Consider the following 6,037-nt stretch of genomic DNA (forward strand, 5'->3'; position numbering starts at 1 on the left):
CAAACAAGACGGACACCTTCATGAAGGGGAATGATGCTGACGTCGCCGTTCTCCGATCCGAAGAACCAGACCCGAGATTTCCCCCATTGCTCGGAGAGGGGTAAGGAGTGAATTATCTAGGCATGACCTAAATATAGAGTGTGGTGAGATTTATGTAGACAGTAGACTCACACTCTCACATGAGCCTAACGAGCTGACAAGATTGATGCATGTACTCTGGTATTAGCTACGGTGTACTTTGGTAGTTTCGTTATAGTATGTGTTTACTTCCTCGCTCTGGATGATCACGATTAAGTCCTGCATGATCTCGAGCAGCAAAATTGGCCCCAAATTAACTGCTGGAATCAGTTAGTCCACTACTCACTCAGACGGAGGCCAGGGAGCGTTTGGTTACTGGATCTATTCGATGGGAGATGGTAGCTCGGGCTATCTTCCACCGGTTTGGATGACGGTTATGTAATAGGATAGGCAATTAGTTTTTCTATCTTTCTTTTGCCAGCCGGTTGTGGCTTTCCTTTACCTTTCTGCTCTTTGTGAGCTTTTTTGGTTCGTTTGTTTGAAACTTTAAGAACTTTGTTGAACTTATTTGCTTATTAATAAAGGTGGCCGTATACATCACTCTGATGCAGAGGCTGGGATCTCCCCCTTTTCTAAAAAAAAGTTAGTCCACTAGTCATTGCTCATATCACATCTGACAAAATGAGCGAACCTTCTTTCCATGATTCTTGCATTGGAATGGACAATCCTTGCCTTCGCGGTCAGTTCAATGGAAAGGTCACAAGGTGCTCCTGAACTCTCGTGTGGTTTCCGGAAACAAAAACATTTCAGGCATGCATGGTCGAGATGGGTTCATGCTAAGCTTTTTCATGAGCCGCCAGGTGCCACAGATGGTTAGGTTTCTTGTGGTGGAAACCAATCCACCAGGGGTTAAGTCCTAGACTTGGCACCGGTGCTCGTATTTTTTTATAGTTTTTTTAGCGATGCTCGTTTAGTGGGAGGGAACGGACAGCGTCACACCTTGAGAAACCACCAAACACCTTACTACTGAATACACCGAGCCATCTTCGGAAGGGGCCGACTCCCTGTTGAGATTGCCGCTCGCTCCGGGCCATGCTGCGCCGCTTCTACAAAGAGATGGCAATGACAAAGAACAGAGACCATGGGGAACACACATATATGATAGGAGATCATGGGAAGTGCGGGACCATCCCACCCCAGAGTTGAGCATGCTACATGTGAGGGACAAGACATGCCCGGAGATGCTGACCAGCTACAACCGAAAGGAACCGGGCTCCACAATAATGCCTCAAGAAGGTGATCCGCTAAAACCAAGCGCCACCGCCATCTAGTCCGAGAAGACGGACTAGGGTTTTCACTCAGAGCCATGACATCACAAGTGGACCCCACAACAATGCGCTCAAGAGGGAAGCAACACCCGCAAGCGTCATCATCACCAGCGCAGGAGTGCGGAGCTTTCGGTCCAACCCTCACAAGTGGCACCGTGAAACTAAGCTTGCCAGGCCTAACCGCGGGGCCGTGATGGTGGTCGGGGGGGGGGAGGGGGGCTGGGAGCTGTCACCACCGAAGACACAACAACAACATGATCACCCGCCAACCCTCCCCTTGCTATCCACATAGTCAAAAAGAGGTGCCACCACTACTGCAACTGCTTGTCCACGAGCCAAGCATGCATTCCCGGGGCCGTCGCCCCAACATCCAAGATCCCGAGACCGCCGACCATCATCATTGCAGCTCACCAACCATGGTAGCAAGAACTGGAAGCTGCGTCCTTCCACTGTTGGTTGGACATTAGACGCCGATTCCCAATGGATCTGGCGACGTAGTCGCCCACACTGGCGTTCCACCCAGTCTTGTCTAGACCAGGAGGGGTCACAACGAGCGCATGTTGACAACCTGCCGTCGAGCACGCCATGGCCATGGCCCTCCTCTGGCCTTGCCAACTCACACACGAGCAAGGCCTTATCCGTGGCTAGCAAGCTGAGACCAATGGCAGGACTGCCTGAATCAGAACCGGACCGACGTAACCGTACCATTCCGCATGCGCCGACATGGAAGGACCTCCAAGCTGCCACTGATTCACACACATCGCCGCCCACGACGAGAAAGCACTCCGAGGAGGAGAGCCCCGCCGCCGTCGGCCACGCAGGGGGAGAAGAGAGAATGAGGCGTCGACACTATGTAAGGTCCGGTCGCCCCCATGTCGCCCCGGGCGAGAGCGACACAGGGGCGAAAGCCTGTTTCGAGAGCGACACAGGGGGTATTTTGCAAATTTGTCTGCTCAACTATGCTCCGTTGAACGTTCACCGAGTGTCACTTTCTCCTTGATCTCGTTTACCCTTGCACCCTGACGGAAGCAACAGATTTCCTTCAATTATTTGTCCACGGTTTCACAACAGACATACTAATGATTATCTGGTTATAACTCACAACCTTTCGTCACGGGGAGAAACTGGTTAGCTCTCGTAACCATCCAGGTTCCGTACGGCGAAGGATGGTCTTGGCCTAGCGGGATCCGGGCGTTCCCGATTTCAACCTTGGTTGCCCTTTTCAACAACCCCGGCGGCCCGGCCCGAGCCCCCGAAGATTTGTCGCTAGCACGGTCGTCAAAGATGTCGATCATAGGGTTCGGGTGCAGTGTACGAGTCTGACTCGAGCTGGAGAGGTCTCGTCCACTTCTGGAAACTAGTAAGCATGCACGTGCAACGCACGTCTATTATCATCAGACAAATAAAAAAATAACCTAATATTTCCTCGTTCTTTTTGCGAAGTGTGTTAAGATACGTTAAAAGTCAAATGTCCTTTTGTTGACAAAATTACTCTATGTCACATATTTCCTCAGCTGCAATGCCAATCCTACAGAATGAAAACAATGCTAACTGGCATTTATACTAACTTTAACTACCAACTTCTCCTATCCTCATTTTTTGCTACCGATCCTATCCTATTTTTTTACTGGGAGCCCGTTGTCTATCCTTCTACAAATGAAAAAAACTTCTGGAGAAAATTACTGCAGGCACATTTTATTTTTCTTCAGATATTTGAGCTGCTAAAACTACAAATATTTCAGTACAAGGGGAGTAGAAAATTGCAGGCAAATGCAGTGCCAAATTATTAGCTTACACATAAAAATGATACAAAGTTAACAAATAACTTCCCTTTCCAAATATCATGTCAATCATATCAACCAGAAGTTGAATGGATCAACTAATGAAAAGATAATGTTACATTGTTATTCACCTTGCTAGTGTTATGATGTCAATCAAATATAGTTTTCCACCTGGTGACGTTACCCTCAGTTTTATTTTATACGGCTGATAGCCCATTCAATCATTTGCTCCTCCCCTATTGCTCTAATATTAAAGCTTCTCCTATACTCGTTATCCTCAGTTTTTTTTACACGACTTGACTTAAAAATATTGATATGATCTATAGCACAATGCGAACAAATATAGTGTGTTGTATATGAATATTTCAATCAAAGGCTAGTCGAGGTCGTCTGCTCCATGGAGAATGATGGTCAGACTTCCATTCCTGATAATCCCCTTCTTCACCATTGCCACGAACATCCCCTAGTCAATTTGAACATCCTAATCAAATGTAGACATGATCAATTTGCATTTTAGATTTGTAGTAATTAGCGTAATAGTATAGACTAATCAACAGAGTTAATTGAAACTAATTAATTAATTTGAGATGGTGACTGCACTGAATAAACATACGCATGTTCTCATTGCCGACCTCCCTGATGATGTCGCGATACCGACGTCAGCTTGTATGTTGTACTCCCAGCACACCTCTTCCAGCAGGTCAACAGTGATATGCCCAGATCAAGCAAGAATAATGACACCCCAGCTATTTCCATCGCCAACTCCTTGAAGAACGTGACGAATAACTAATCAATCATCAATAAAATTGGAAAATAAAACAGGAACTTCTTACCCACCAATATTGATCTGATTTCTCATAATACAAGAGTTCACAGAAACTGAAGAAATTTCTAGGGGTAGCTCGACATGACTTTTCTAGCTAGCAACGCACTCGGCTTCAAGTGAAAATTCACCGCACACTTTGGACAAGTAGTGATCAAAAGCATCTTAATTTGCTTACGGAGGGAGTACATAATATGAAAAATATTGTAAACGTACTATATAATACAAGGAGTATGTGAGGTCAACTCAACACTTAAAATAATCAAACTATACTTTATTAAGTCTCCCTAATTTTCCCCACTGGTGACATGGAAGCGATCCATCACATGAGCGTCAGTGGTACCCCTCAGAAGCGGCGGTAGCTAGCGAGATAGCAGGCGACTCCCATGATGACGGGCGAGCATGAACATACGGCGTGCTTGTATGGAGCTCAAAATATTGGTGATATGGACGATTAAGAAAGTGCAACATTTGCCAGCAAGCTCACAATATGTAAATATTGGTACCCTTTTTTTCTCTATGGTCCTAGAGCAAGAAATTTGGTATGCACAGAACAAACATGAACCGAAACCTGAGCATACAAGGGTGACTAATATTTGAAATAATAGCCGCAAAGAGATGGGCTTTACTAACTTGGCATACAAATTGCACAAGACTTGCTTTGTATGGACAGAAAGTTGGAAACACATCTTTTAGAAAGAGGCTTCTACACATATTTGAGAAACAACAATGTGCTTTGATTTTCAACTTGTTTTGCCAAGCACCACTACTAATTTAATAACATGCTAGTGTAGGAAAACAACCTCATGCCAGAATAATTGATGCGGTTAGACTACACATGTTGTCAGATTCATCAAAGTCATCATGAGCTTTTACTAAAATATTTGAAGCAGATTGCTACATGTAAGAGATTCATGGGAAAAGATTCGGACCAATGTGTTGAAACAACACTTGTTAGTTACGGTACATGATTCAGAGCTTTTATCCTAGCATGCTAACTACACATGGAATTTAATCACACAACAACATTCATTCCTTATAAAACTCGATAGGTTTTATTAAGACTTGTACAAATATACTTTTAGACATAAGGATCAGAAACTAACCTGTAAAGCACAATTGTTAGGTGACGCCTCCACGGCCAAATCATAGTTTCGCTACTTCCCATAAGATTCCTAGTGAACCAAGAAAAGAAAATGCTTTTCAGATTTGCTAGTTGCAGCCTCAAATTCTACGAACCAATCTGTTTATAATAAACAGAATTCATGTCAACAAAAGAAAGGTTACCCCAAACAAATGTGCACCCGACTTAATCTCGCTCAACAGAACTGCAGTGCACATGTTTCCCTCTAGCAAATATCTTCTTTGCTGCATTTGTTTCAGTCTGGACAAATCTCGTTGCTTCCAAAGGCACGAACAAGATTACTGCATGCAAAAGTACTGCAAAAACAAGATTAATACAATTTAGTACAAGATTCTACTTTGCTTCATTGCGATCCTTACAAAAACACTGTGGGCTGCCCCTTTTTGGTGAGTGGACCAGGGTGCAAAATAAGATGCAATGAATATTTCATGTAATATGCTATTGGAAGTTAATAACATAGCAAAGCAAAGCTTGAAACAGTTCATGTTGATGTGTTTATGTTTCCTACCAGCATTAAGCAATACATTTGGCAAAATTATGCTTTGTACCATGACGACATCAGACGAAAGCTAATTAAATAGACCATATGGAAACTGCACCAAGTAACGCATGGCTTGTCTTTTGCATCAACATCTGAAGGTTGCCATCCTACGAAAACTAACAACTCTGCCCATAAAATGCAAACCAATCTAAAATTGTGCTTTGCATGCACATACTTCGATAGACCATTAACCATGTATCTCCATAGAAATCAAGCATGTCTGATGCAAGCAAAAAAGTGACTCAACTCATCTTTCAAAGTTATTAATAGCCACCTTCTCATCCTTCAAATGCGCCTTCTATAGGAGCAGCAATACATAAAAATGAATAGATGCAAGTCAAGAACTGAATCCAGCACACAAGAATATCAGGTCTGTGCAATAATATTTTTTTTTGAATTTTC

At 43.8% G+C, this 6,037-nt stretch overlaps 1 long non-coding RNA gene across 3 annotated transcripts in view; it reads right to left on the bottom strand.

The window, feature by feature from the left end:
- Positions 1-3,177: 3,177 nt before the first annotated feature.
- Positions 3,178-6,037, bottom strand: part of LOC119324190 — a 4,370-nt gene continuing 1,510 nt past the window's right edge. For all 3 annotated transcript variants that reach the window (XR_005156807.1, XR_005156806.1, XR_005156805.1), the window contains 4 exons: positions 5,238-5,390; positions 5,057-5,125; positions 3,741-3,892; positions 3,178-3,608 (listed from right to left, as the gene is read on the bottom strand). This is a non-coding gene — a long non-coding RNA (uncharacterized LOC119324190). The remainder of the gene's footprint in view (positions 3,609-3,740; positions 3,893-5,056; positions 5,126-5,237; positions 5,391-6,037) is intronic.

This window comes from Triticum dicoccoides, chromosome 6B (genome assembly GCF_002162155.2).
Source record: "Triticum dicoccoides isolate Atlit2015 ecotype Zavitan chromosome 6B, WEW_v2.0, whole genome shotgun sequence".
Taxonomy (NCBI): domain Eukaryota; kingdom Viridiplantae; phylum Streptophyta; class Magnoliopsida; order Poales; family Poaceae; genus Triticum; species Triticum dicoccoides.